This window comes from Nothobranchius furzeri, chromosome 18 (genome assembly GCF_043380555.1).
Source record: "Nothobranchius furzeri strain GRZ-AD chromosome 18, NfurGRZ-RIMD1, whole genome shotgun sequence".
NCBI classification, from domain to species: Eukaryota; Metazoa; Chordata; class Actinopteri; order Cyprinodontiformes; family Nothobranchiidae; genus Nothobranchius; species Nothobranchius furzeri.
In genome coordinates, this window is record NC_091758.1 from 42,042,956 (window position 1) to 42,070,694 (window position 27,739).

At 43.2% G+C, this 27,739-nt stretch overlaps 1 protein-coding gene across 2 annotated transcripts in view; it reads right to left on the reverse strand.

Annotated features, from left to right (window-relative positions):
* Positions 1-27,739, reverse strand: part of LOC107395960 (leucine-rich repeat and fibronectin type-III domain-containing protein 2) — a 178,144-nt gene that overhangs the window by 74,378 nt on the left and 76,027 nt on the right. For both annotated transcript variants that reach the window (XM_070547103.1, XM_070547102.1), the window contains one exon: positions 5,563-5,682. The gene's annotated coding sequence lies outside the window, so the exon portion shown is untranslated. The remainder of the gene's footprint in view (positions 1-5,562; positions 5,683-27,739) is intronic.

Below are 27,739 nucleotides of genomic sequence, written 5' to 3' on the forward strand. Positions count from 1 at the left end.
CCTTTAAATAAATGAAACCATATAAGAACTCCGGCTCGGGAGAGAGGTCCTACCTCAAGTGGAGGAGTTTAAGTATCTCGGGGTCTTGTTCACGAGTGAGGGTAGGAGGGATCGAGAGATCGACAGGCCGATCTGTCGTGGTGAAGAGGGAGCTGAGCCAGAAAGCTAGGCTCTCGATTTACCGGTCCATCTACGTCCCAATCCTCACCTATGGTCATGAGCTTTGGGTAATGACCGAAAGAACGAGATCGCGGATACAAGCGGCCGAAATGAGTTTCCTCCGTAGGGTGGCCGGGCTCAGCCTTAGAGATAGGGTGAGGAGCTCGGACATTCGGGAGGGACTCGGAGTAGAACCGCTGCTCCTCCGGATCGAAAGGAGCCAGTTGAGGTGGTTTGGGCATCTGGTCAGGATGCCTCCTGGACGCCTCCCCGGGGAGGTGTTTCGGGCATGTCCTGCCGGCAGGAGGTCCCCGGGTCGACCCAGGACACGTTGGAGCGGTTACATCTCCAATCTGGTCCGGGAACGCCTTGGGGTCCTGCCGGAGGAGCTGGTGGAGGTGGCCGGGGAGAGGACGGTCTGGAGCTCCCTAGTTGGGATGCTGCCCCCACGACCTGGACCCGGATAAGTGGAGGAAGACGACAACGACAAATAAGGATTTATATTTAGATTTCTGTAATTCTGACCTGAAAAGTTTTTTTTTAAATGTGGACAAAATAAAGAAACGTCATCTTTTTGAAACCCCCACCTCTAAGTCAGACATCAGCTTCTGCCACCTGTGATGTTGACGTAGACGTGAGCGCAATAATGTGCTCTTTTAAAGGTCGTGTGTTGTTGGGTTGACATTGAGGAAGGCACTGCTGCACCGTGCACTTTGTTATGTCAATGAAAGCATTCGTCACACAGAAAAACGTCTTTCTTCACACGCTAAGACACATTTTCCATTTGAATATAAAGTTATTTGACACATTTAAAGGTTTTTTCCACCTGAAGCACTTGCTGTACGCTACATGCAGAAGATAAAGAGAAGTCCTGAATCCGTTCCAGCTGCTACCACCCAGACAACCCCTGGTTTCTCTGTTTAATACCTTGTTAGACACATCCAACTCCTCTGTGGTACTGCGTTTCACACCCATTCTCCTTCCCTGCTCAGACTATATGAAGCCTTTTATAAACAGGACATCTTATCACTCTGAGCATATTTTTGATAAAGAGCTAAGAAAGCTGCTAAACTTGTGATTCAGCCTCAGCGAGGAGGATGTGCAGCGTCGTCTGCTGCTTTCAGCTGAGCTTTAGCATCGTTTGTCGGAGGGCGTTATGCAACAGGACGTCTTCTCAGGCAGGGCGGCCACCGACGACGCGGTCCCGATTCGTCTCAGTTGTTTCTGCCGTGACTCGAGTTTTTAAACAGGAAATCCGGAGAGCTGAACTTCAAAGGGAGGTTAATTTAGATCCTCTCAGCTTCTCCAGCTCTGCCACAACCTTTCCACGAGTCGAGGAGAGGACAGAATTAAGCCGCATGGAGAAAACTGGATTTAACTGGATTTAATCTGGCTCCACACCTCAGACGGAGTTTGGTTTTGAACACTGCATTAAGACGAATTCACATAAAACAGCAAATAGTAGTTCAGGTCCCTCTTTTACCAAGACTGAATCAGAGTTTCCTGAAGCTGAGGGAAAAGGCAGCATCCTGACACACTCTTCACATGGAAAATTCATGACATTTCCACACGCTGCCAATAAGGAAAGCCACAAGTGTGGTACAAGGCATGTGGGAAAGCCGGTGGATAAAGAGAGCTTAGGGGCCGGGCTTAATGAGGGGGATTAGAGAACTGTGGGAGGCTGACGAGGACGGTGGTGGAGACGGGCTGCAGGACGAGCTCACCTCCACTCCCGGGAAGCCTAAACGGGACAGACCGATATATGGAGCCGGGCTGTAAAACCAGACAGGAGCAATCAATAGATCGCAGGGTGATTCCAACTCACCATCATCTTTTTGATAACCTGCTGAGAGGAGATGGTGTGGGAAGGCAATCATCGGGTTCACCGGGCTTGTTTTCTGGCTCCAGATTCATTTTTCCTTCCCCGTAAAACAACATGAACCATCAGGGATATTCAGAGGGAATGGCGTCATTTTAAAAAGAAATAAAAATGATCACAGTGTCAGAAAACAGAAGTGGGTCACTTCATCCCTTAATCAGAACCTTCTACCTCTCAAACGTGTCTCACACTCTAAAATGATAGTTTCAGCATTCAGCTGTTGTCTGAGTTAGCTAGTTGTTTTATTTTTGAATAGTTTTATCAACAGTCGGACATGGTGGTGGGGTGGCCTGTGATTGGCTCACCAAACTTATGGGCCACTCCCATCTGTACCGGGTCGGCCCGGGCCGGGTAGCCCCAGTCGGCCCCAGCCTGGCCCGGTTGATTCCACACATCCTTGTCTTAAGCCCATGTGGGCTGATTCTACCCACCAATCAGAGGCTTGCTCTAATGGAAGGTGTGGATTTGCTGTCAGCAGTGGGTGTGTTGGCCCTGTTCAGCCTGAAGCAGACCCCCTCGAGAAGAGGGCTGAGAATGAGCCTTGGTTGGCCCGGAAAAATACCAGGCCACCCAGATATGTAAACAACCTACGCTACCTGGCCCGGTACAGATGGAAATGGCCCAATAGAGTGCTGTGATTGGGCCCGCTGAGGCTCTAATGGGGCGTGACTACAACGACCCTCAGCTCCCGTCTGTCTAGATTTCTAGGCTAGGGGGCACAACATAATGTTTGTGTTCTTATTTCTCCAAATGTTTTCCGTCGTTGTACAGCTTCTCTGCAACGTTCCTGCCGGCGTGTTTAGATACATTCAGATGCCCAACGAGTCAATGACATCATTTAGAAAATAGCCCTAATTTAGCTCCAGCGCCTCCTCACCATCACTTACTTGATCTCTTTCTCGGTTTTCTCCTTTTCCCTGAGAAGTAAAACTAAAACAAGCACGGTCTAATCCAATGTCATGGCGGCTTTGTCCCTGAGATAATGGGGAAGAACGAGCTCTGCAGTAACGGCAGAAAATGACACCAATTTTCTGGGAGAAGGAGAAAAATAAAGGAAAGAAGCATCTTGGGAGACGGTTGGAGACTAAGTCTTTAAATCACAACTCTGTGGGTTTTAATGATTGTTCCAGCTGAGGGAAGTCGAATCATCCATTCACGAGTTTAGCTGAATTCTGTTAATGATGAAAGAATTTGGGACATTTGTCTCATAATGTTTTCTACTTTACTTCAGCTTGTTTAAAACTCTGTATAAACATACAGAAAACCTTGTAGGGTTTTTTTCTTACAACTGTTTTTTTAGCTGCAATCTACTCAGAAAAACAGAATTTAATAATAAATGTACTATGGCAAGCCAAAAATCCTAAATGTTTGTGTGAAAACTAAAAACATCCGTTACCAGGTGTAACACAAAAACTTGTAAGACCCCAAAAAGCAGCAGGAGTTCTTTTGGAACCACAAGCTGACTTTAAAAAGTACTTTTCACTGCTTTCATTGTCAAACTGGTCAAAATATTCAAACTATTTTATGAAGATTGAGCTCCATAATTACACTTATTAGTGAGATTTGAGCCTCCCAATTAGTACTGACTGGAATCAGATTCAACCAACAGGAAACTAGTTTCATGTAAATTGTGTTGAAATGTTAAACGTCTTCTAAAAAAACTAACATTTTTAAAATCCAAAAGCTTTCCAGCTCCAGCAGACAGAGCATTTTCAACTGTAACCTAACTGAACTTCTTATTAATAATACTAATAATTATTATTATGATAATATATACAACTATACAAAAAATAACTATAAAAATAGTAGTCATAATAATAATAATAATAATAATAATACTTATTATTATTATTATTATGATTATTATATATACAAATATACAAAAATATAATAATACTAGTAATAATAATAGTAATAGTAATAATAATAACAATAATAATAATAATAATAATAATAATAATAATAATAATAATAATAATAATAATAATAATAATATAATGGTAATAATAATATTAATAGAAATAATAATAATAACAATAATAATATAATGATAATAATAATAATTATTATATTATTATTATATTTATAATAGTAGTAGTAATAATAATAATAATGGTAATAATACTACTAATAATAATACTGATAATAATAGTTAAAAAAATAATAAGAGACTATCTGTATCTACTGTAAGTATTTTCTTAAGAATGTGAGTCTTTTGTGGTCTTTCTGATGTATTTGGTGAACTAAGAGCTTCTGAGTGTTTTATGGTGATTTAGGACAAATGTGGCATCTCCAGGCATTTTCCTAGAGGAAAAGAAAATTAAAAAAGGGTCGGGAGTCGATCTGTCAGACAGTTTCAGTTGTCACAAACAATAAGCCAAATAAAAATAGAAAGAAAACAGTGTGAAAAATGTTTGGTGTCAGTGGAAACGACTCCAAGTGCTGCAAAGGGCTGACAGCAGAGCGAGCCTGTGACTGATGCACATAAATGTGGGTTTGAGCGGCTTTTAGGTTTAGAAGTGGAACAGCTCCAGTGATGAGGAGGACTCGTTTTAAAACATCTCCTTCCAAACGGGAGGACACCTCCCATGGTGCCGTTCTTCAGAGTTTCACATGTTAGCAAAGAACAGATTTTACTTCACTTCCACATCCTGAAATCGCAGCGAACAACCACTAAACCCCAAGTGTGAATTTTGCCAAGCGACACTTCTATGCTTCTTTGACACGACGCTTCGTGGCGAGGGGGAAAACACACCCATCAGTGAGAAAGGAGCATTCGGTGGATCACCATGGCTGGGAATAGTTCACCTCCAGGATGCTCACCTTCCAGAAAGTTCTAATTGTGTCTCACCAATCTAGAGAACGTTCTCCCAGAAGTTGTGGGAATCCTTGTTTTTGTTTGTTTTGTTGTTTTTGGTTGTTTTTGTAACAATGCAACTTTTGGTGAGCTGATCCAAGACCTCAGGCCCATGTGAGGAATGGGGAGGGAAGGGCAGAGCATCTGTCTGCATGATCATCCAGGGGCGTTTGGAGATGATCAGCCTTCCAAGGCCAACACGGGGGGAGCCAGATTCAGAGAACCAGTTGTTTTGGTAGAGGCTAGAGCATGCAGGGGTGAGCAATCCTGGCCCTCGAGGGCCACTATCCAGCCTGTTTTAGCTGTTTCTCTGCTTAAACACACCAGGTTTGAATCTGCTGGTGATTGACAGGCTGCTGCAGAGCCTGATGAGCTGCTGAACAGGTGATTCATCCAGGAATCGGGTGTGTTGGAGCAGGTAAACAACTAAAACCTGCTGGACAGCAGCCCTCCGGGACCAGGATTGCTAGAGCTTGCTGTGTTTTGTTTTTGCCAAACAAAAAAACAAGAACAGAATAAAATCTGACAGAGAAAACAGCTTCTCACAGCCTTGTGTACCAGCAGGAATGAGAATCGTGTTTTACATTCATGGATCGGGTCAATCAAGCTGCATCACACTGTGGCATCAATGCATCAAACGAACCGCCCACATCACATTTCTACTCACAGCTCCAGGTGCGGTCAGGTCAGGTATGCAAACTCATGTTGATTCATGTGAAGAAGATGGGATCCGACAACAGTCTGCAGCTCCCTGACCACATTAGTCTTTATTTGTCTGTAGAGTCACCTGCAATGAGAAAGGCAGAGGCACGCGTGAGGGAAGCTGTGGGGTTTTAATGTGAACAAAGTGTTAAATAAAGATGAGGCAACAGCACTTCCTGTCTGAGCCCTGGCATCTGGTCTTAGTGGATCAGATATGAAACGCACTCCTTAGAGAGCGGGATGAGACAGATCACACCTCCTCAGCTCGTTCTGCCGCTCACACCCAAGCCTTTGATTTCAGACTCTTGACTTTAAGGGTCAGTTGGAGGAAAAGAATTCAAAAGGTCAAACAGTGGAAGATCCACATGCATATCAAAGCGCTCCTTCCCGACAAAACGGATGCGTTTATAAAGGGAGAAAACACCCAAACGCCTCGTTAAAAAGCTGCGGCCATGTCAGAGAACGTGTCCTCGCAGAACCCGCCGCTGCTTTCATCCTAATGAGAGCAGATAAAAGCTCACAGATAAAAGATGGACAGAACAAGGTTTCATAAAGTTTACTCAGAAGAGGATGGTTTGTTCTGGTTCCAGGCGGCGCTGGACAAGGTGAATAAACAAACGCCGTCTTTAAGTCCCACTGCAATTAATCCCGTCTGATACAAGTCGGTAAGAGCTGGACTCTGCTTTCGAGTCACTTCTGAATCCCCCCGACGTTTGAAAGAAGAGGAAACGCTGCTGTGGATGAAAGTGAAACGGTGACCGCAGTCAGATTGTCCTTCGTTTGTTGTGTTTCCATTTAAAACCCACAGGATTATAATCTCACTCACTTTGGATTAAGCAGGCAGGTGTTTGACAACACTGTAAAAAATGAACTCATTATTTCTAAGTGGGAACTAATGAATCACAGACTAAAGGTTTTTGATCCTTATATTGATTCACTTCTAATTAAAAGTTACTGAATATCTGATGATCAGATATTGATTTGTTACCAATAAAATCATTAAGAAACTAATAAGAATCTAATTAACAGTTCAAAACTCCTGACCTTTTTCATTAGGTGAATATTAAATACCTCAAGTTCAACCAATAGTCAGCTATAAAACATAACTTTAATAATGTAAACACTCGTTAAATGTTTTCCTCGTTCTTTAGGGTCAGGGTCAGGGTACAGATGGCATTTCGACCACCGCCGCGTTGCTCGTCACTCCTTACAGAGTTAGCATGGGATTTCATAAGGACTCCACACTGATGTACTACTGATATCTTGTCTTTTGGGTGGACTACTAGCCTTTTTCTAACTGTTGTGTATGGATACCTGACACGGGCAATAAACAAAGGAAAACAACAACAGAAAGCAAAGACCAACCAAAACAAAGAACCAGAAATCCAGAAAGACAACAACCAAAACCAGTGACCCTTCCATACATCACGGGCATAACAGCTAAATAACAGCAACAATGAAAAAACACAACATAAATACACAAACAAAACCACACACAAGAAAGACTAACACACTCAAAAGTGTGGAGTCATTTACAAAATCCCATGGAAACTAAACATGAGCCGAAGACACGCAAGAGCAGCAAGAGCAGAAGCAGGAAGTACGATAAAGAAATCAGTCGTGAGAGACAAATGTGTATTGTTGTTTTTACAAGAAACACACAAATAGTAAACAAGTTAAACTTAACAGTTAAAATCAAGTTTTTCTTCCAGGTTTATCTTTAAGGTTCAAATCTTATCATTAAAACATTTTATTAGTTTATTTATTAGGGAATATTACGTGTTTCACTAAATTATTAGCAGGACGAGCTAAATAAATACCAGGAGAATGTAAATGTTAATAAATGATTAAGTAAATAACTTTAAGACTTTAAGATTATTTTTCATGAGATTTTCTTCCCGTTTTCTTTTATTGAAACAAACAAAATATTTTTTCTTTTCATTTTTTTTTTTGTATTTCAGTTTTTAAACAGTGTGGTGCACATGGACTGACTTAAAACATTTACTAAAATAAAATAAAATATAGTAATGTAAATAAATGTGGTCACAAAACAGTTAATATTAAAAACCTTCACTGTGTACTTTAGCTAAACCATTAAATAAACATTGGTAAAAAAAAAAGATCAGACCAGATAAAACTAGATTTCTTCACAAAGAGATGGTGGGCATTCTCTATTCTATTCTATTCTATTCTATTCTATTCACAAATGTGTTAAAAAGCTGCTTGTTAGGTTTTTTTATTCAGTTCTCAGGTTCTGCCGATATAACATTCCCAAAACCAAATATGATGTTTGTTTATTCATGTGGGAATTTCACATCCATCTGAAAGCATTTATTTATTTATTGTTGTGTTTTTTGTAGAATTGAGAATCAAATGTGGTTCTAAAAAATCTAAACGGCCTTTTATCGGTGATCTGATTCTTGAGCAGAGGCGTAAAAACTGATGTTGCTGCAAACTGCAAATCTAGTAAGTTAACCATTAGAACTCAGAGCGTTAACTGATTGGACGCTGAAGCCAAACGGGAACACATCTGCATAAACTCGCTCTGTCGGGGCTCTTCTGCACTGGACTTAAGTGCGCTTCGGAGCTGCGGGCCCCAAGCCTGATCCAAGCCACAGCTGATTTGAATCAACGAGGGATTAAAAGGCTCATGTCCAGATTGAGGTCATGATGAACATGCGGGTAATTCAGCCGGGTGTGTTGGAGCAGAGAAGGATTGGACGGTTCCTATAAAGGTCCCAGTACTTTAGAAAAAGTGAAAGAGACTCAGAAACAAGCGCAGACATTTCTAAAACAACAAACGAAGAATCTCATGTATTTATTTGCAGATTTACACGTGATTACAGCAAAATCTACCTTTAGAATCAGTTTATTCAAGGTAGTTGCATATCTGGGCTGCACAGTGGCGCAGTGGTTGGAGCTGTTGCCTTGCAGCGACAAGGTCCTGGGTTCGATTCCCGGCCCGGGATCTTTCTGCATGGAGTTTGCATGTTCTCCCTGTGCATGCGTGGGTTCTCTCCGGGTTCTCCGGCTTCCTCCCACAGTCCAAAAACATGACTGTTAGGCTGATTGGTCTGTTTAAATTGTCCTTAGGTGTGTGTGTGTGTGTGTGTGTGTGTGTGTGTGTGTGTGTGTGTGTGTGTGTGTGTGCGTGTGTGCAACTGTTTGTCCTGTGTGTCTCTGTGTTGCCCTGCCATGGACTGGCTCTCTGTCCAGGGTGTCCCCCCCCCCCGTGCGACCCCACGTGGACAAAGCGGGTTCAGAAGATGGATGGACAGTTGCATATCTGCGCCAACAGCCAAACATGTACCAATAAGAAGCTTATTTCTAAAATAAACACTCACTCCAGAGTGGGAAATAAAGATTTATCATTGTCAGAGGAAAGCCACACCTGTGAGAGAGCGACACACACGGTCATCCAGAGGAAATCTTGGAGCTAAAGTCTCATATTAACAGATGTACAGACACAGCGTTGGGTAACAGTGGGGTTTCACTAAGCTGCAGAGATTTCCCGTCTCTCCGGGCTGTAGCCAGAACACTTCTGCTTTCACTGTCGGAACACAATATGGCTAATGAGATTCCCGAAGCCGCGAGCAGAGAGCTTCATCTCCGCATAAACCCACCTGAAGCACCTTGAGTGCCACGGTTTTCTTCCTTTAGGAGCACGTAGGGCAAGCAGTTGTAAAAATTCAAGCAGATTTCAGGCGGCTACAATTCTACGGTGAGTAATTGAGATGCTGCTGTTGGCAAACAAGCCTCGCAGGTCATCAGCAGCCGTGACTCTGGGTAAGAGTTGATGTAACAAAGAGAAAGAAGGCACACCGAGCAGGGTTCGGTTTCTGCAGACTTTTTAGTTTAGCTACACAAGCAAGTCTGGAAATGTCACAAACCAGATACAACTTTCTGCAAAAGGAAGTATTTAACCTGCAAAGCCTCTGAATGCTTTACTTGAAAAAAGTGATCAATCAAGAGTGCATGAACTAATTTATCCGCTCCCTACGGTGTCGATGGAGACAGATGGAGGAAGCCAAGAAATGATGTAAATGCTGAGTTTACAGTAAAGCGTGAATCCAGTGTTTACGTTCAGTCAGTTATGAGTAAGATTACACCTTCAGCAGCTCTTCCGTCGGCTTCTCAACCGCGTTCACAACAAAACCGGAGTACGGCAACAGCAGCATGACACCTCTTAATGCTAATGAGGGAAAATAAGTGTAAATCACACACAGATGTGAACCTAAACAGGCCGAAATGCAGCTAATGCAGGAAAGAACGTGCTGCATCCGAGCCACAAATACACTAACGGCTAATTCTGATCATTTAAATTCTTCTACTTTGCTCTGAGCAGCCTCAGTTTGGAGAAATAGACCAGTTCTGAGCGGCTTAGTGTTTGATCTGAAGACTAAAGGAAGAGCCTGCAGTAAACCGAAAAAGGATTTAACAATAAAAATATATTAAAATGTGTCACAAACAGCTAACTTTGTCCCTCGTTTCCACAGTAAAGAACCATTCTCAAACACTTTTCAATAACATTTCCAAAAATATCTGAACTATTCCTTTAACTTTTGCATGGGGCGACGCCTGACTCGAATCCAGACTTGTGTCTCGTTCACACCGAGTATTGAGTGGGTTTGGTTTGGTACGACTTCCAGACAGACCGCCGTTCTCACCGACTGCTCGGCATGTGCTGAACGTCTGGAAATTCCCACTAAATAAGAAATCTGTCACAATACGTTTAAAGCTAGAAAGAAGATGCTGAACAAACACAAACCAGTAACCATTTCTTTTCTTCGAGGGGCTAAAAAGTCAGTACAAGCAGCTAAATAATAATAACAATAATAATCTAATAATAATAATAATAATAATAATAATAATAATAATAATCTAACTGTAACGGAATGAAATGACCATTTTTTTCCTCTTCTCTGCACAGAACTAGTCTGCATGAGAGATGGTCTCAAGGTCTCATGCAATCACTCTAACCTGCTTATTTTCAGCTCAACAGAAGAATGAACTCTTTTCTTTTAATAAATCAAAGAACTCTATTTTAATGAAGCTAATCCAACCAAGTGTTAGTCAATAAATAAGATGTGACCAATCTGTGAAATCAAAATATTAATTACTTTATTATAATCCTATAGAATATAATAAGTAATATGACTTTAAATGTTTCCACTAGGACTGATCTACGTAGCGTTAAGACATGACACATTACTTTACTGATCCAATCAGAATCTGCCAGATCTGACGGAGGCGTGGTTTTGGTAAATCTGTCAACTTTTCATTCGACCATAAACAAAAACATCCGAAGTATAAAACTATGCCCACGCCATCTTTAACACCAGTTCAAAGCGTTCCAGAGAAGTTGTCGGAGTGGCCAATCCGTAACTTTCCTCTTCAGCCGAATGAACCAACAACAAGCTGGATAAAACCTGTTGCTGTTCCACCTGCTGCAACGGTTCCTTTCAGAATAAAAGCTGAACCATCACGACCCAGGTTTGGGTCTCACTAGATGCCAACAAATTGTCGTGACCCGGAAGTATCTCACAGACTGGACTGGTCGGCAACCGCTGCTTTTCCTACCAGCTCGGTTCCAGAGAAGGTCATGCTGGACCTCGACATTCCTGATCTGAAGGGGGCTTCCTGAAGTTTAGGTAGACTGACAAATGGCGTTGAATGTGTTTATGAACCTCCTAACCAAAGCTTAACGCGAAGACATCACCTTCAGTTCCCATCAGAACTAATCGCTTCTTCGGATTTGCTGGTTCTGAAAAACATCACATGTCATCCGTTCACCGTCTCATCCACCTTAGTCACACCATTTATTTAGTGTTTAAAGTCAGTCTAGTTTAATTTGTTAGTAATAAAATTCTTAACTTTTAAACTCGACTCTCTCTCTTCTGTTGTCTCTGAGTGGACATGAAGCTGTTATCTAATCCCTGCATTAAAAAGTTCCAATCTTCTGGTTCAAATAACCTCACAGTTTCATAAGGTGGATTTCATATTTCCTATGGAATCCTACGCCTTACGGCTTATTAAATAACATATCATTTAAATCATTACATAACTTATTTAGCGCTTGTTTAGGACACTCAAAGACGCTTTCACACACTCTCACATTCACACACTGCCAGTGATAGTAAGCTACTATGCAGCCACAGCCGCCCTGGGGCGGTTTGATAGAGGCGAGGCTGCCATTTGGCGCCGTCGGCCCCTCTGACCACCACCAACACAGGCAAGTTGGGTGAAGTGTCTTGCCCAAGGGCACAACAGCAGAATACCCCTGTAATAAATGTAGCCTACCTTTGATCTCTGAAGGAATGTCCTGCCATGACTATTTACAGGTGTTTAAATAAAGTATGTATGCTTCTAATTAAAACCTGTATTATGTGGAAATATCCCAGAATTCCTGGGTTTTATTCTGCCAGGACCTTCATTGGTGTTTTTTTTTTTACGCAGGCAAAAATGTCTTTTCCCAAAGAGATGCAGGGAAAGCGGTCCGTGGGTACCAGTGTTTATCCCGGCTGTCCTCAGAAGTTTTACAGCTGAACCAGAAGGGCTCTTAGGAAGCTTTCAGCGACCAAACCCGTGCATTATTTAAAACGGCTCATTGTCCTTCATCACCCCATATGAACACTTAACTCCGCTGTGCCGGTCCACTGATCGATCCCCGAAATTCCCCTGAAAGGTTCAACAAGTGATTGTCATTTGCTGGTTTGCCCGTGTTAAAGTACTTCATGTATTGCTGTAAATATGTACAACTTTCATTCATTCCTTTACAAACATAAAAGGACCCCGCCAAGCTGCAGGCCCTAAATCTGTTCCGGCTACAGACCCAACCAATAAATGTTTGTTTGTTTCATCCGTCCTGTTGAGCACCGAGTATGAATGCATCATGCAGGCGGTAAATCATCCTCTCTGCATTTATTCAGCATGTCAGCATTGTATGGAGAACCCATTTGTCCTTGTAGAACCAAGAGTGCTTAGATCAAGTCGGCTGTGAATGCATCAGCAGCACATTCACTCTGTTCCACGGTTTCTCGTCAGCAACTTATTTTAAATCCAGACCAGTGAGAAAAAATATGGTCTGAGGTCATTTAGTTACGATAATAAATAGGAAAGCACCAGGTTGGGTTTGCAGGTGTTTCAGTCACCTGATCATTTACCTCTCTGTCATGGAGGGGTTTGCTGTCCCACACGTTCGCTTCCGTCTGTCATGAAAACTCATTTTGAGTCCAGACTAAGATTGAAAGACTAAGAAGGTGACACAGCGATGGCTCTCTTTGGTCGCCTTTGTGGGAACTCATCACCTGAAGGTGTCAGGATCTCCCTGCATTACCTCACCCACCTGTCTCCCTGGTCATCCCTCCCTCTGTGTGCTCATTGTTGTCAGATCCTCGTCCTGTCTTCTCGTCGTGTCCTCCTTCCTGCCATTGCTCTAACGAATCTGTTCTTTTTACCTGCCACTCTGCTTCCGGAGCCTGCTGTCCCGGGTTTGGGTCCGAACCAAACACCACCACTTCATGACAGCAGGAAGGATAATCAAGACAGGGTACTGCATGAGCCGAGAAGGAAGGGGTAGGGATTGGATGGTCCACAGAGAAGCAAACTGGCCCCTCAGATATCCAATCAGGATGCTTCCTGGTTTTGGGAATTTTCATGACACTTTGTGCTGAGAGACCGCCAGACGGACCCAACACTTGCTGGAAGGACATCCACATCTCTTCTGTCCTGGGGGACAACTCGGGATGAAGTTGGTGGGGAGAGGGATGCTTGGGGTTTTGCCGGTGTAAAAACTTTCTTCCCTCTTCCTGATTATCTTTTTGCATGTTTTCCACACCTAATATTTTTGAACAAACAACTTCATGTGCTAGTCAAAGAAAACACCGAGGACCGTGTGAGTTTAAATTTTATTTCTCCTACATAAAATAAAACGGGGCGTTGTACCGGTCTGTCGTGGTGAAGAGAGAGCTGAGTCAGAAGGCGAAGCTCTCGATTTACCGGTCGATCTACGTTCCTACCCTCACCTATGGTCATGAGCTTTGGGTAGTGACCAAAAGAACGAGATCACGGATACAAGCGGCTGAAAGGAGTTTTCTCCCCAGAGTATCTGGGCTCTCCCTTAGAGATAGGGTGAGAAGCTCGGTCATCCGGGAGGGGCTCGGAGTAGACCCCCTGCTCCTCCACATCAAGAGGAGCCAGTTGAGGTGGCTCGGGCATCTGGTCAGGATGCCTCCTGGACGCCTCCCTGGTGAGGTTTTCTGGGCACGTCCAACCGGGAGGAGACCTAAAGGAAGACCCAGGACACGCTGGAGGGACTATGTCTCTCACCTGGCCAGGGAATGCCTTGGGATTCCCCCGGAGGAGCTGACCCAAGTGGCTGGGGAGAGGGAAGTCTGGGCCTCTCGACTTAGGCTACTGCCCCCCCGACCCGACTCTGGATAAGCGGATGAAAATGGATGGATGGATGGATGGATAAAAAAACCTTCAGTGAAAAACTACATTTTGTCTTTAAGTCAAAGCAAACACAAGTAAAGTTACTTTAGTTTGATGACTTGACACACCTAAGTGTGTGATCCTGTTAACGGGCCCAGATATAAGTAAATAAGAAAAGGTTCTGGTGCCACTTTATAATAGGACCACACTTGTACATGACTAAGAGTTAATGAGGTAATAATAATTACGCTGACTTGAAAAAGAAGGAAAACAGCAACAATCAGAACGAGGATTACTATCAACTGTTTACTAAACGTCAGCATGCTAATAACAAGGTGGTACAAAATTCCCAAAGCTCCTCCTGACCCGGAGCCACCCAACGACTCCTTTCCAAGTCTGAGGGCTTTTTTCACACCAGTGGTGCTTCGTTGGTTTTCACCAAACCCTGGTTGGTTTCTCCAGAAGTGACAATGATCTCAGCGGCATGTGGACCCCAGTGCGTTTGTTTATGGGGTCAATACGATCCAACACAAGTGGAAGCTTGGAGTCAAACGTGGACCGGCTCAGGAGATTCCACCTGGTAGCCTCGCCCCAAAGTGCATCTGACCAATAAACAGACTCAACTTTTCACCTGGTTCTCTGCAACACATTCTGGTTTACTTCCAGGCTTTTTGTGTGTGGAACAAAGCCAAACCAAAACCTAATTGAATGAACAGCTGCAGCTTAAGCAAAGGGGCCCAGGCATCCCTCTGCCCAGCTCCCTGGTTGATCCTATGGCATTCCCAAGCCAGCTGAGAAACTGTCCTCTCAGCACCTCCCGGTTCTTCCTCTGGGTCCCGTTGGGACGTGGCCAGAAGCCTGGAACTCCTCACCATGGAGGCGTTGAGGAAACAAACTAAAAGTGTAAAGAAAGTTGTCCAAACTTTACTGCAGTTCTAGCCATAGACTGCTATGCTATAAATAAACTATGCTATGCTTGTCTCTTTAAATTTCACTTGAAAAGTCAACAAATCAAGAAGTAAAGAAAGACGTCCTGATAATTTGACTTTGCCCAGTCTTTCACATTCTCTGTAAGGACTTCATGCATTGCACCTCAACAGCCTCTGCTCCAAATCCTGATCATCAAAGAGCTGCTGGATTATCCCTGCAAGCCACGTCCCACACTTTTCTGCAAACACACCTATCGTAGTGAAACGACAGGCTGCTTGACGTCCCATGGCACCGTCTATCTGAAGGTATTTGCACGTGTCATCTGAGCTGCAGATGGAGCTTCTCAAAGAGTTGGGGTCAGTGTGAATCCTCTTTCTGTCCCCCTGTCTTTCTGTTTTGATCTGTGCAAAAGGCTCATCCCTATGAATGCTAATGAATGGAGAAGCAGTCAAAACCACCTTACAACAAAATCCAATGTCAAATAAAAAGTAAGTCAACTATGAACCTCATCCTGCGAGAATCAGCGCGTTAAAAAAAGAAGCTGGTTTAGTAACATCCAATAATATCCCGATGTGCTGGATTTTATTTTCTCTTCAGCAAACCTGCAGCACAACATAAAAATGCCCGTTCCACTTGTGCAATCCATTTTTAATAAGCGACAACACCTCTCCCAGTCCCTCTGAGTGTTCAGGCTTTCAGGGCTACATCGCCATGCGGGTCTCCATCCGGAGACAGAGCTGGCCGGCCGTAAAGCACCACCTCAACCACCGCGGGACGACGCCTATAAAACGCCTTAGACCTGCTGCTATTCTTGGCTTTGCAGCACGCGGGACATCAACTGCACTAATGGTACATAATTCATGTGTTTGAGCAAAATGTAATGAAAATAAACATTTAATGAACATCACAAGTGAAATAAACGAGGGCTGGTCTGTAAGGCAGCTTGTGTGTGGGATGCCGAGCGGTCACGGACGTTCACAACTCATTAGAGAATAAAATCTCATATAAAAGAAACACCAAAGCAGCTCTGAGCACCTTTAACAGGTTATACAAACACGTTCCAAAGGATGAGACAGGTAAGAGGTACGAGTGCTTCCATTTTTTCATGCGAGGTAAGAAAAAACAACCAAACAACATCTGTGTTGAAAAGTAAATCTCTTGGATTTTGTTCATTAGTGCATCAAACACTAGAAAAGCAGCAACTGACTTCTGCTTTTGGCTCTCCACCAATCCAGCGTGACTAGCTTCCTAGCTAACTAGCTGTCCTTGTAACCTTGAAATAACGATAAGAATTGTGGGACATTTATTTTGATTGCCTAAAGGATTTGCTAAAAGTGCTCCTAGATCAAAAGTTAAATCGCCCGTGGCCGAGGTTTTCCCGGGCACGTCCAACTGGGAGGAGACCCAAGGAAAGACCCAGGGCATGCTGAAGGGACTATATCTGTCAGCTGGTCAGGGAATTCCCCGTAAGAGCTGGCCCAAGTAACTGGAGAGAGGGAAGTCTGGGCCTCTCGACTTAGGCTGTTGCACCAACGACCCGACTCCGGAGAAGCAGCTAAAGATGGATGGATGGCCCGTGTTTGATACTGCACCTTCTTGACTTCTGCTCCATTTTGCTTTTGAATCCTAACCTGAACCACACATGGTAGGAAAATCTGATAAGATTATCTTTAGAGCCTACATGGGATTTGGGCACATCCTAAAGATTGTTGGAAGCACAGTTGTCCTTAGGTATCCATTTTAGATCTTTAGGTGACTGTCGGTCAAGAACTTCCCTACTTTCTGAGGCAGGACTTAGGCATTCCAGTAATAATGTTATTATTTTACTAACCAGACCAACAACAATACGTCTGTCGGCCGATATGCCAATATGTCGTGCATCCTTAACCGTTAGGGATGAAAACAGTGGAGAATAAAGATGCTTTCCTCCTGATGAATGGGCATTATGAAGGGCATCGCCACAAAGCAAACCCTGCAGCATCGCTACAGATGCCTCAGAGAGACGGTGTGTGTGTTTATGAGCTCATCTGCATGCAGGACATGCAGCAAAGTCACATACAGTAACTGACTGTGCAAGCTGTGCCACGTGCAAGATAGATTATGTATTATGTATAAACAAGTGATAAAGAAAAAGAAGTGGTTTAAAAATGAGTTTAGGGAGGAAATGATGAGGTTTATGTAAAAAAGCCGCGCCTCGGGCTGCTGCTTGCTGTGAAGTTGGGATGTATTTGTTTCTGTTATGCAAGATGTGAAGCTGGATTACAACCAAAAACAGATGATCATAACAAGACTAACGCTGTGCAAAACTCTTCAGTTGTGTGCACGGGTTTGTTTTTGCACCACTTATTTCTGAGCTTCCTGCTAAAACAAGAGACACAAAAAGTGTGGCTGTAATAAACGTAGGTGGTGCTGCAGAGGTGGAGCAGCTCTCCTTGGCAGCAGGTCAGTCCCTCGACGACAAAGGCTGGCATTTTTAAAGGTCAGCCCATGCACTGCAAGGCAAGGTAACTTTTCCTTCTTATAACCTCTAATTCACAGCACAGCGCCTTTTGTTCCCTTTTCCTTTAGAAAATATGCTCTGGGTCACAAACTGCATTATTGTGATGTCACATTCAATCTTGAATTTCACATGAAAAAAGAAACGGCATCTCTGGAGAAATTAAACAGAAATAATAAAGAAATCTTTTTTAAAACGCATTCTTCTGTCACTAAGCAACATTTTATTAATCTGTAAGAAAAAAATTAAAAGATGAACAAATTTCAGATTAAGGACAAAGTGCAAAAAACTGAACAAGTTCATTTTACAGGGACTTTACAGAATTTTGAATTTTTATGCTCGTGATTGCCCCCTCAGGCCAAAAGCGTAATGGCAGCTTCAATAGTAGGCTCGTACATGAGGCACGCATGCTGTACGTGCACACTCCTTAACGAAAATAACAGCTGAGACAGTCCTCTGTGTGTGTGTGTGTGTGTGTGTGTGTGTGTGTGTGTGTGTGTGTGTGTGTGTGTGTGTGTGTGTGTGGCCCAGAGGACAGAGGACAGGAGAACATGCAGCTAATTAAATAAATAATTTGGTTATGTAGCTTTCTCTTCAGCACAGCCGACAAAGGTTTATGATGGGTCAGTCCTCCTGCATGCTCAGATCATTCCCTTCCCTTGCTTGAAAAATTGTTCCAAAATGAAAGTTGAACGCACATCTTTTTTATCTGTGAATTCAACGCCGTTCGGCGAGTCTCAAATAAAAATTTGGGCATCTTACTGTAAAAAAATATACTATTAATGTAAAAAAGAAACTCTAAATAAACTATGTTCACATCCAGAATCGAACCCAGGTCTTCTGCATGAGAGTCTGCTAAACTCTAGTAATATTCATACTGTCTGTAACATTTATATCGTTGATGACAGCTGAAACAACGTCAAACCAAAGAACGGTTCGGAGTGAAAATGGCTATTTTGTTGCTAATTTGCAGGAAATATCTAGAAGAAAGTTCTACAGAAAGTAGCTAAGGGTCCTCAGAAATGTAGCTAGCTTTGTCACTAGGCGTTAGGAACAGCGACAAAGTGGCACTGCCTCTCTCTCTGCTGCTAAAGCTACGGATAGCAAATGCTACGGGCGATGCCTGAGCGTGAACGCGCATGAAGCAGCCTGCTCGACCCGAGCATCTCTCTTTTTCTGTGATTTTACAGAAAAACAGGCAATCACAGTAAAAATGCCAGGGCTCATTCTACAGGACCAGGGCATTGCAGGAGAATGTATGAAGAAGACATTTATTATTTCTATACATGTTTTGGCTGTCACACTTCCATAACGTCCCTTTAAAATTTACGAATTAAACTGAAATAGTTCATACAGAAATGGCCTCTGAGGTTGTTTATAAATTCTTGCATACAGCTGGAACAGGAACACCATTCTGAAAACATTTCATGGTGTTTGGTTGCCAAGATTTAATTAAATTTAGAAATTTAAATCTTTAGCTCTGCTGAAATTGTTCTCATGGTGTTGGTAAATATCTAACATCTGTTGGATACTGGAGAGAAATGAGGTTAAAAACAAAAGTGCTCTTTTTGCAGACTGGGTTTGAGTCACAGCAGGACTGAAAATCGCCTCTCTCCAGAGGAATAAAGCCAGCCTGCCCGGGGCCTTGGATGCTTCATTTGAAGCATTTAGACCCTAGAATAAACCAAACTAGCTTTCCCACCAAGATCAGATCCAAGAGAACTAATTTGTTGTTTTGCCGGGGATCATCGCTCCTCCCTCTGGAGACCGATTTGCCCCCCCCCCCCCCCCCCCCTCCCGTTCTGTAACAAGAGTTAATTCCATATCATTTACAGATCGATAGCGGACACATTTGGTTTTAAACAACAGCTGATGAATCCCATCATGAAGGTTCTGGATGAGCTTCTAGTGCTTCAGAAACCCAAAGGCTTGCAGACACAAGTCCCCTGATAGGTGTCGCTAACAAATTGTCCTTCATATTAAACATTGAAGTGCTGCTCTCTCTGCTTCACATCTAATTAACTTCTTGAGAACAAACATAAAATATTCCATTAAAAATCCACAAGGTTGTCAGTCAGTGGAACAAGACTGAAGAGCTCTGCCTCCCTTTGATGATTGCAGCGATGTTTGTTAAAAACACCAACGCTGTAAATCCAGCTGCTGACGGTGGAAAACAAGACGCTGAAACGCAGAAATAACAGAAACGCCCCAGAGAGACGCGAGCCGAGAATCGGGGCCGCTTCTATATTTAGAGTTTGGGAGCAGCGTGGAGCGAGCTCCTCCTCTGATGAAGTGGAACTTTGCTCCACATTAGCATGACGCGGGACTTTTGTTGTCTGGCAGCACAATAAATGCATGTGTGGGTTCATCAGAGGGAGGGGAGGCATCCCTTTATCATTAGCGGCTTTGATCAATAAAACATGGCATGTCATGTCAGCAGGCAGTCGGCGATTTTGAAGGTTGAAGCTGGGGAAAATAAAGTTGAAAGTACTTTCTTCCCTCATTCATATGTAATTATAACACGGTTACTGTTAATAAACTCTGAGTGTGTTTTGGTTGTGGAGCATTAATTATCATACATCTGAGCTGGTGAACACTTGTTAGGCAAGTTTCAGCACAACTCTCAGTCTTCTGAACTGCAGCTGGCTGCTTTTTAAGTCTGCTCTGGCGTTGTCCATGGTGCTGAACCAGAAGTGCAGCGAGCCATCAGGGCGGAGCTGTCCGAGGTGCTGAACAGGGGACTGAATCAATGTCTGAACGGCGATGGCCGTTACAACGCTCTGTCCGGTGACTTCCTCGTTTTCCTGGGAGACTTCAACGCTCAACAATGGTGAGACACGGAGAGGTGTGGTTTAAAGCAATGACCCAGCCTTTTTTGAATCTGAGCGGTGTTTTCTCGTTGAACTTCTGTGCTTGTCATTGATCAGACATAATGGACAAAGGATATCCACATGTGCTCTTGGCACCAGAAGACCTGAGGTAGTAGTTTGATGATCGACTTTGTCACCTCATCTTATCTGTGACCTCATGTTTTAGTGGCTCAGGTGAAGTGAGGGGTGGAAGCTCAGTCATCCGGGAGGGGATCGGAGTAGAACAGCTGCTCTTCCACATCAAAATGAGCCTGTTGAGTTTTTCTGGGAGGAGACCTAAAGAAAGACCCAGGACACGCTGGAGGGACTATATCTCTGAGCTGGCCAGGGAGCTCCTGTTACGGCTACCAGCCTGGCCAGTGAGATTCAGGAGCCAGGATCAACCAGCCCCAGTGATCAGCCTGACACCCCCCCCACCCCCCCACCCCCCTCCTCCTCTCTCCCAGGCTGCTGAGGAGCACAGCTGAGCTGAATCCTGCTGATTACCAACACCTGTATAAAAAGGCTGTGCCTTCAGCAGTCTAGGAGGCAGTAGTGCAGGGGTTCTGCTGTCCTCCAGGCCTCGTTTAGGTTTTAACCCCTTCGTTTTGTGGTGAGTTAACTTTGAGGTTATCTCTGAGTTATGAGCTTTAAAAGGGTGAAGCTCTTGGATGATCCAGAGGGATCTTTTGATGTTGTTTGTTGATTAAAAAGGTTAACTTGGTCTGCTGCAATTTTATTGACTCCGGTTTTAAACACCTTCTGTGTTGGTAAACCTTTTACAAGAAGTTTTTACCAGGTGTTTTAGGTCAGGAGATTGTTTTAGACTTTTATCAACTTCGGGATTTTAAAAGCACCTTCTGTCTGGTAAAACTTTTAATATGAGTTTTAACCAGGTGTTTTTATAGTTGGTAATTGGTGCAATGTTAACCTTTTTGAGAGTTTTTGTGTGTTTTGCATTGTCTTTATAATGCTCGCCACCTGTTTGCTCGTTTTAAGAACCTTTTACAACAATTAAAAGCATATTAACGCCACTGTCGTATTTCTTATGTTACCCCGTCCTTCGCATATTAACATCTCCTGTCGGGGACGTAACACGCCTTAGGATTCTCCCGGAGGAGCTGGCCCAGGTGGCTGGGGAGAGGGAAAGTCTGGGCCTCTCTCCACAGGCTGTTACCCCAGTGACCCAACCCCGGATAAGCGGAGGAAAATGGATGGATGGATAAAGTTTAAGTTGTCATTAAAAGAGTAAAAACCGATGCAGATCATTTCTGATTTTACATTTTATTGTCAATAATGTCTGATAATATTTTAATTTCCATGGTTTGTATGCTAATCTTTTAACACTCCATCTACCTTCCACCCCTTTCAGAAAGTATTTTGTCTCTCTGATTCCTAAATCTAGGTCATGGCCACACAGACAAAGTCAGACTAGTCCTGAAGCCACCAGTGTTTCTGCTGTTCTGGCTTCAGGTTATTGTTGTCTTTAAAGTGCCCCCAGTCCCAAGTGGCTGCGATCCGTCTGAAGTGGACATTTTTCAAGCACCTCTTTGTGTTTGACTGCAGTCATTAGTCTCAACCCTGCTGCTGGGGAGGCCCCCAAAGCTCCAGGCTCTGCCCTAATGGTCCACAGAGGACTGCAACCAGCTTAAATTTAACTTCACACTGGGTAAACAGGGACAGTATACAGGTTTGTGGCTCACATGCATTCAGTCCATGTGCAACAAATTAGCTCTAAATGTGACCAATCTGCTAACTAGCTCAAATCTTAATGTCCTGCTCTGGCAGGAGATGAAAGTTGCTAACATACCTCAGACGTGTTTAATGCATTCGATAAATGTGAATCTGAGTCACATTCACCATGAGAGCAGCAGTCTGATCATCACGGTCTGCTCCACGTCTACTGACTGTTACTCAAACTCCAGCGAAGCGGCTGCGTGGGCCGTGTTTGATCTGTCACCGTACCCATTTACATCACAGACGTTACACACGGAAAGGTGGTTTTACTCCCGCCAGGACAAGATCGGACTTGGAAAGTTACAGAGTCATTAGAACAGATTAACTTTCATTAAACAGCTCTTCTTAGGGTCTCTAATGACCTTCTGACTCACAGTGATGCAGGGGACTGTTCTGTTCTGGTCCTGCTGGACCTGACTGCAGCCTTTGACACTGTTGACCATCACCTGCTACTGGAGAGGCTGAGACTGGGTAGGCCTATCAGGATCTGCTCTGGAGTGTTCTCCTCTTATCTCTCTGAGCGCTCCTTTTCTGTGGCCGTCTCCAAGTTTAGGTCCTCCACCACCTCTCTTACCCATGGTGTCCCACAAGGTTCTGTGCTGGGGCCTCTGCTCTTCCTCCTCTATCTGCTTCCTCTTCAGCACATCCTGAGCTCCTTCAAAGGAATCTCCTACCATCTTTATGCAGATGACATCCAACTGTACATCTCCTTTAAGCCCCATGAGATGTCTAAGCTGCAGCTGTTACACACCTGCTTAGACTCTATCAGAACCTGGATGGTGGGAGCTTTCTTCAGCTGAATGAAGATAAGACTGAGATCCTCATCTGTGCCCCAGACAAGCTGGTTCCCAAAGTCAGAGACTCTCTTGGTCAGCTTGCTTCCCACACCAAACCTTCCGTCAGGAATCTTGGTGTGACCTTTGACCCAGCTCTCACCCTGGATTCTCATGTCAGTTCTCTTGTTGGCTCTTCCTTCTTCCATCTCAGGAACGTTGCTAAGCTGAGTCCCATTCTGTCCCGCTCTGAACTTGAGACAGTTCTCCACACCGTCATCTCCTCACGCTTAGACTACTGCAACTCTCTTTTCACGTGTCTGAGCAGAACCTCCCTGAACCGTCTACAGGTGGTTCAGAACGCCTGTGCTCGGCTCCTGACCAAATCCTCCAAACACACCCACGTCACCCCGCTTCTCCTCCAGCTTCACTGGCTGCCAGTCAACTTCAGGGTTCATTTCAAGGTCCTGGTTCTGGTCTATAGGGCCTTACATGGACAAGCACCATCTTACATTGGTGATCTTCTTAGTCCCTACACCCCCAGCAGGTCCCTGAGGTCCAGTGATCAAAGCCTACTGGTTGTGCAGCACCAGGCTAAAGGTCAAAGGTGACAGATCATCTGCTGCTGTGGCCGCCAGACCCTGAACCTCTCTCCCCCTCAGCCTGAGATCAGTGGACTCAGTGGTCTCCTTTAAACAGCAGCTGAAGACTCACTTGTTCAAGCTGGCTTTTGTATGACCTTCTTCACCTCTCTCTCTTTATTCTGCTCTCCCCACCTATTCCACCTTCCTCAGGATCCACTGATTTCCCTCTTTCCTATTCACGCTGTCTCTTTCTTAACATTTTTAATCACAATTGTCTATTTTTGCTCATTTTAAATATATTTTTAACCATTTTCTAAATTATTTTTTATATTTTTAAATTTTTTTGTTTTTGTGAAGCGCCTCGTGATTTTTATCTTGAGAGGCGCTATAGAAATGATACTTTCTTCTTCTTCTAAATCAGCTGTTTTTGCCTGAGAAAAAAAGTATTTTGTGCTCAGTCGAAGCTGGATTGTTTCTCCGAGCTGCAGTTATTGTGTCGATGGAGAAGAAACTGGCTATTTTTAAAATTTACTTCATATTTTACTCGTATTCCAGGCAGCCCCGCGTCAGACCACAGGGTTTGATCTTGGCTTTTGGTTGGTGTACTTCAGTTACCCCAAATCTGAGGTAAGACCTGAAAAGGGTCGACACCTTGGATTCCTCCATCAGGATCTGGAGACTCAACAGGGAGTGGGATATCTGGGTGCCTCTTATGAACCGACCTTGGAAAAATGGTGGGAAATAGACCGGTGAAATATTTGTTTCTTCATTACAATTTTTCTGACTTTATTTTTAAAAGCCTTTTTATTTTAACAGCCAACATTTGGGTGTTTTTGTACAATGTTACGGATTCTGTCCATGGTAACACATCTATTAAATGAGTTGTATTGAATTAAATGAAGCACAGACTCTCAGATGTCCCTGAGTTCATGGTGACGAGGTGTTTAATTATGAAGCTGCTGTAATATTTATAGGAAGTCAGATGACTGTTGAGGTGCAGCAGTCTGCATTATTGAAGCTGATGAGACGCTAAAACAAATGTTTGATGCTAAATGATCCTGTAATCAGGATGGACATCATCACGTTTCACCAAGTTTTCTGCTGAAGGGTTCAAACATCCAACAAACACGATTATCACAACATCAAGTCCAGCTAGGGATGCGCACCTTTCACATTTGAATCGATCCGGTACCAATTCCCGGTACTTACAAATCGATACCGGTACCTAACGATACCAATTTTTGATACTTTTTTGTGTTTAATAATTAAAAACTATTTTTTCTCTCAAATATTTATTTTCAATATATAAAAACATGTTAAAAAATTAAATATAACAATATAGAACTATTTACGTTTTAACATGTCCACTTTCTCAGGCAAGAGTCGAGCCCGCTCAACACTGCCTGTATCCCCTGCTGTGGAGAAAACTTGCTTGGAAGAAGTGGAAGAGGCTTAACAACGTGTTACAAAATAAAATATAACAATATAGCATAGAACTCTTTACATTTTAACATGTGTTTAACAAACTAGAATATTCCTCTCTCTGGACTATTTGTATAATAGAGCCTCTTTTATTAACAGAACCAATTTTCGATACTATTGAGTGTTTAATATTTTTATTCTCTTTTATAATTAAATATATATTTTTCTCAATATATGACCATATTTGATAAATATCACGATAAATAACATACAACTGTTTGTATTTTAACATCGTCCTTGTAGTTTTATAAGCTGATAATTAAACTGAAGCAAACATCTTTACTGTGAACTAAATTTACTGTGTATCTTCATTCCTTTTGCCGTCCTTTTTCTTTGATTTTTCCTACTGGGAAGTTAGAATTTCCAAGGAGAAAGCGAACGCACCATTAGCTGATAACAATGGTAGCAATGGAAGCTAACATATCAAGCTAACGTTATCTTAAACTGTTTATTTAGCTGCTGGAGCAGATTAAAACGATGATGCCTCACACTTAGATCGTTGTCGCTGGTTTCATCTTCACCCAATCACCCATCACATTTAGTAAAGTGAAGCCAAACTTTAGAGTGCGTTCATGTTCTTCTAGTCGGAAATTCGGAGTTCCGAGGAGAAAGCGAACGCACCATTAGCGGAACGGAAGCTAACATATCAAGCTAACGTTATCTTAAACATTTTATTTACCTACCGGAGCAGATTAAGATGAGGATGTCTCACTTAGATCGTTGTCGCTGGTTTCATCATCACCCAGTTACCCATCACATTTAGTGAAGTGGACCCAAGCTTTAGCGTGCGTTCTTTCTACCATGCTGCTCTGCTTACAACTCGCTCGCAGCGACCGACGACATAACGCTCTTGCAAATGCACAGCTGTCTAGGCAAGTTCTCGTTATGAAGGACGGGTACCGAAACGAGGCACCGTTTCAAATGTCGAGAATCGGTGCTCAGTCGGTACTATGGAATTCGGTCGGTACCTTAAAAAGTACCGAATTCGGTACCCATCGCTAAGTCCAGCTGAGCATTTTCTGCCTGTTTTAGATCAGAATCACAGCTGATGTGTTTATTTAGTGATGAACCGCTCCTGTAGACACTGATGAAGGCTGGGGAGACGTTTTAGCTGATAGATTAAAGTGTTAAAAAGATAAACGCTCAGCGAGGAGATAGGTTTCCCTTTTGCTTTGACTAACAGACACTAGGGGGTGCTAGAAAGTTTCAGTTTAAAAAATTATCTTTTTTGTAATTTCCTCAAGTCAAAATAAAGTTTGATGATTTTAACAAAAGATATCACCTCTTTTTGCAAATGAATCTGTCATTTATAATTCAGCTGACTTGTGACGAAGCTGGATAGATTTTATTATTTAACGTGTTTGCTACATCACTAAGCAGCGGCAGCAACTGCTGTACGTGACCAAAAAACCTCCGGTCACCAGTAAAAGGTCTCAGTTAAAACACATCCCACAACTAATTAAAACGGAAACACACTTCCTCTCTGATTTTACTCGTTAACAACCTGGAGCCTTAACGAACTAACACGCAACACAGTTAGCTAATTTAGCCTCTACTTTAATTTCTTGTTTGCCCATAAAGAGGCTCATTATTTAGGACTAATGTCAATTCCCACACTCCAAAAGCTTTTCCTGTTCCTGCAGTTTGGTAATATTCCCAGCCTTTTCCCACCAGCATCTAAACTGGCTAAATCATTTCATTTAGAGGACTTGCTGTGGGATAATTAGCTCAGGTTAATTAACCAGAATCTGCTGCAGTATGAACCAGGCACACGGATACTTTTATTTCACCTCGCCTTGGCGTGCCTTAAACATGAGTGACTAACTCTACCACCAACATTCCCACTTGCATTATGGATCAGGAAAAACTCCATTAACTTTCCTGACACCTTACAGCAGCATTAATTGCTGAAATGAAACAGAACATGCTTTCTGCTAATGTTCTGAATGCTGGCTTTGCTGATTTCACACACGCTGCAGAAATAAAATGAGAAAACGGTCCTGACAGAAGGCATGCCCTAAAAAAATACAATCTCTCACGCAGAAACATGCAATCCTTAAAAAAAAAAACCACCTAAAACTACCCGAATGACAGCAAATAAAACACACTCCTCTCCTGCGAGTGGTCTTGAACATCAGAGTCCTGATTATTAGGCATTCTGCACCTGATTTTGGCGTCCGATCCTGGCCTCTGCTTAGACACACCGATATGAGTTAATGGGTGATTAAAAAGACTCTGCAGAACTCAAACAGGTGGTTTAGCCGTTGGATCAGGTGTGGTGGGGCAGAGGAGCAACTAAAATATGACGGACGGGAGATTCCGTCCCATGCTTGGAATAAACGTAGGTTCAGAAACTTTCTGAAACGTGGCAGTTTAGAAAGGATATTTGGATTTTCAGAGGTCATGGAGGTCGTACGAGCCAGACAAGGCAATTCAATGTGTTGAACCATAACAGCAGCTTCTCTAAAGCAGTATATAGGAGTTTTCCTTGGTTTTTGTCTATTAATAATAATAATAATAATGCATTGAACTTATATAGCGCTTTTCTAGACACCCAAAGACGCTTTCACACACTCTCACATTCACACACTGCTAGTGATGGTAAGCTACTTGTAGCCACAGCGGCCCTGGGGAGGTCTGACAGAGGCGAGGCTGCCATTTGGCGCCGTCGGCTCCTCTGACCACCACTAACACAGGCAAGTTGGGTGAAGTGTCTTGCCCAAGGACACAACAGCAGGATACCCCTGGCGGGAGCTGGAATCGAACCCAAGACCCTCCGATCATGAGACAACCTGCTCTACCACCTGAGCCACTGCTGCCCCAAATGACCAAAGAAAACAAAAATTCAACAAATAGC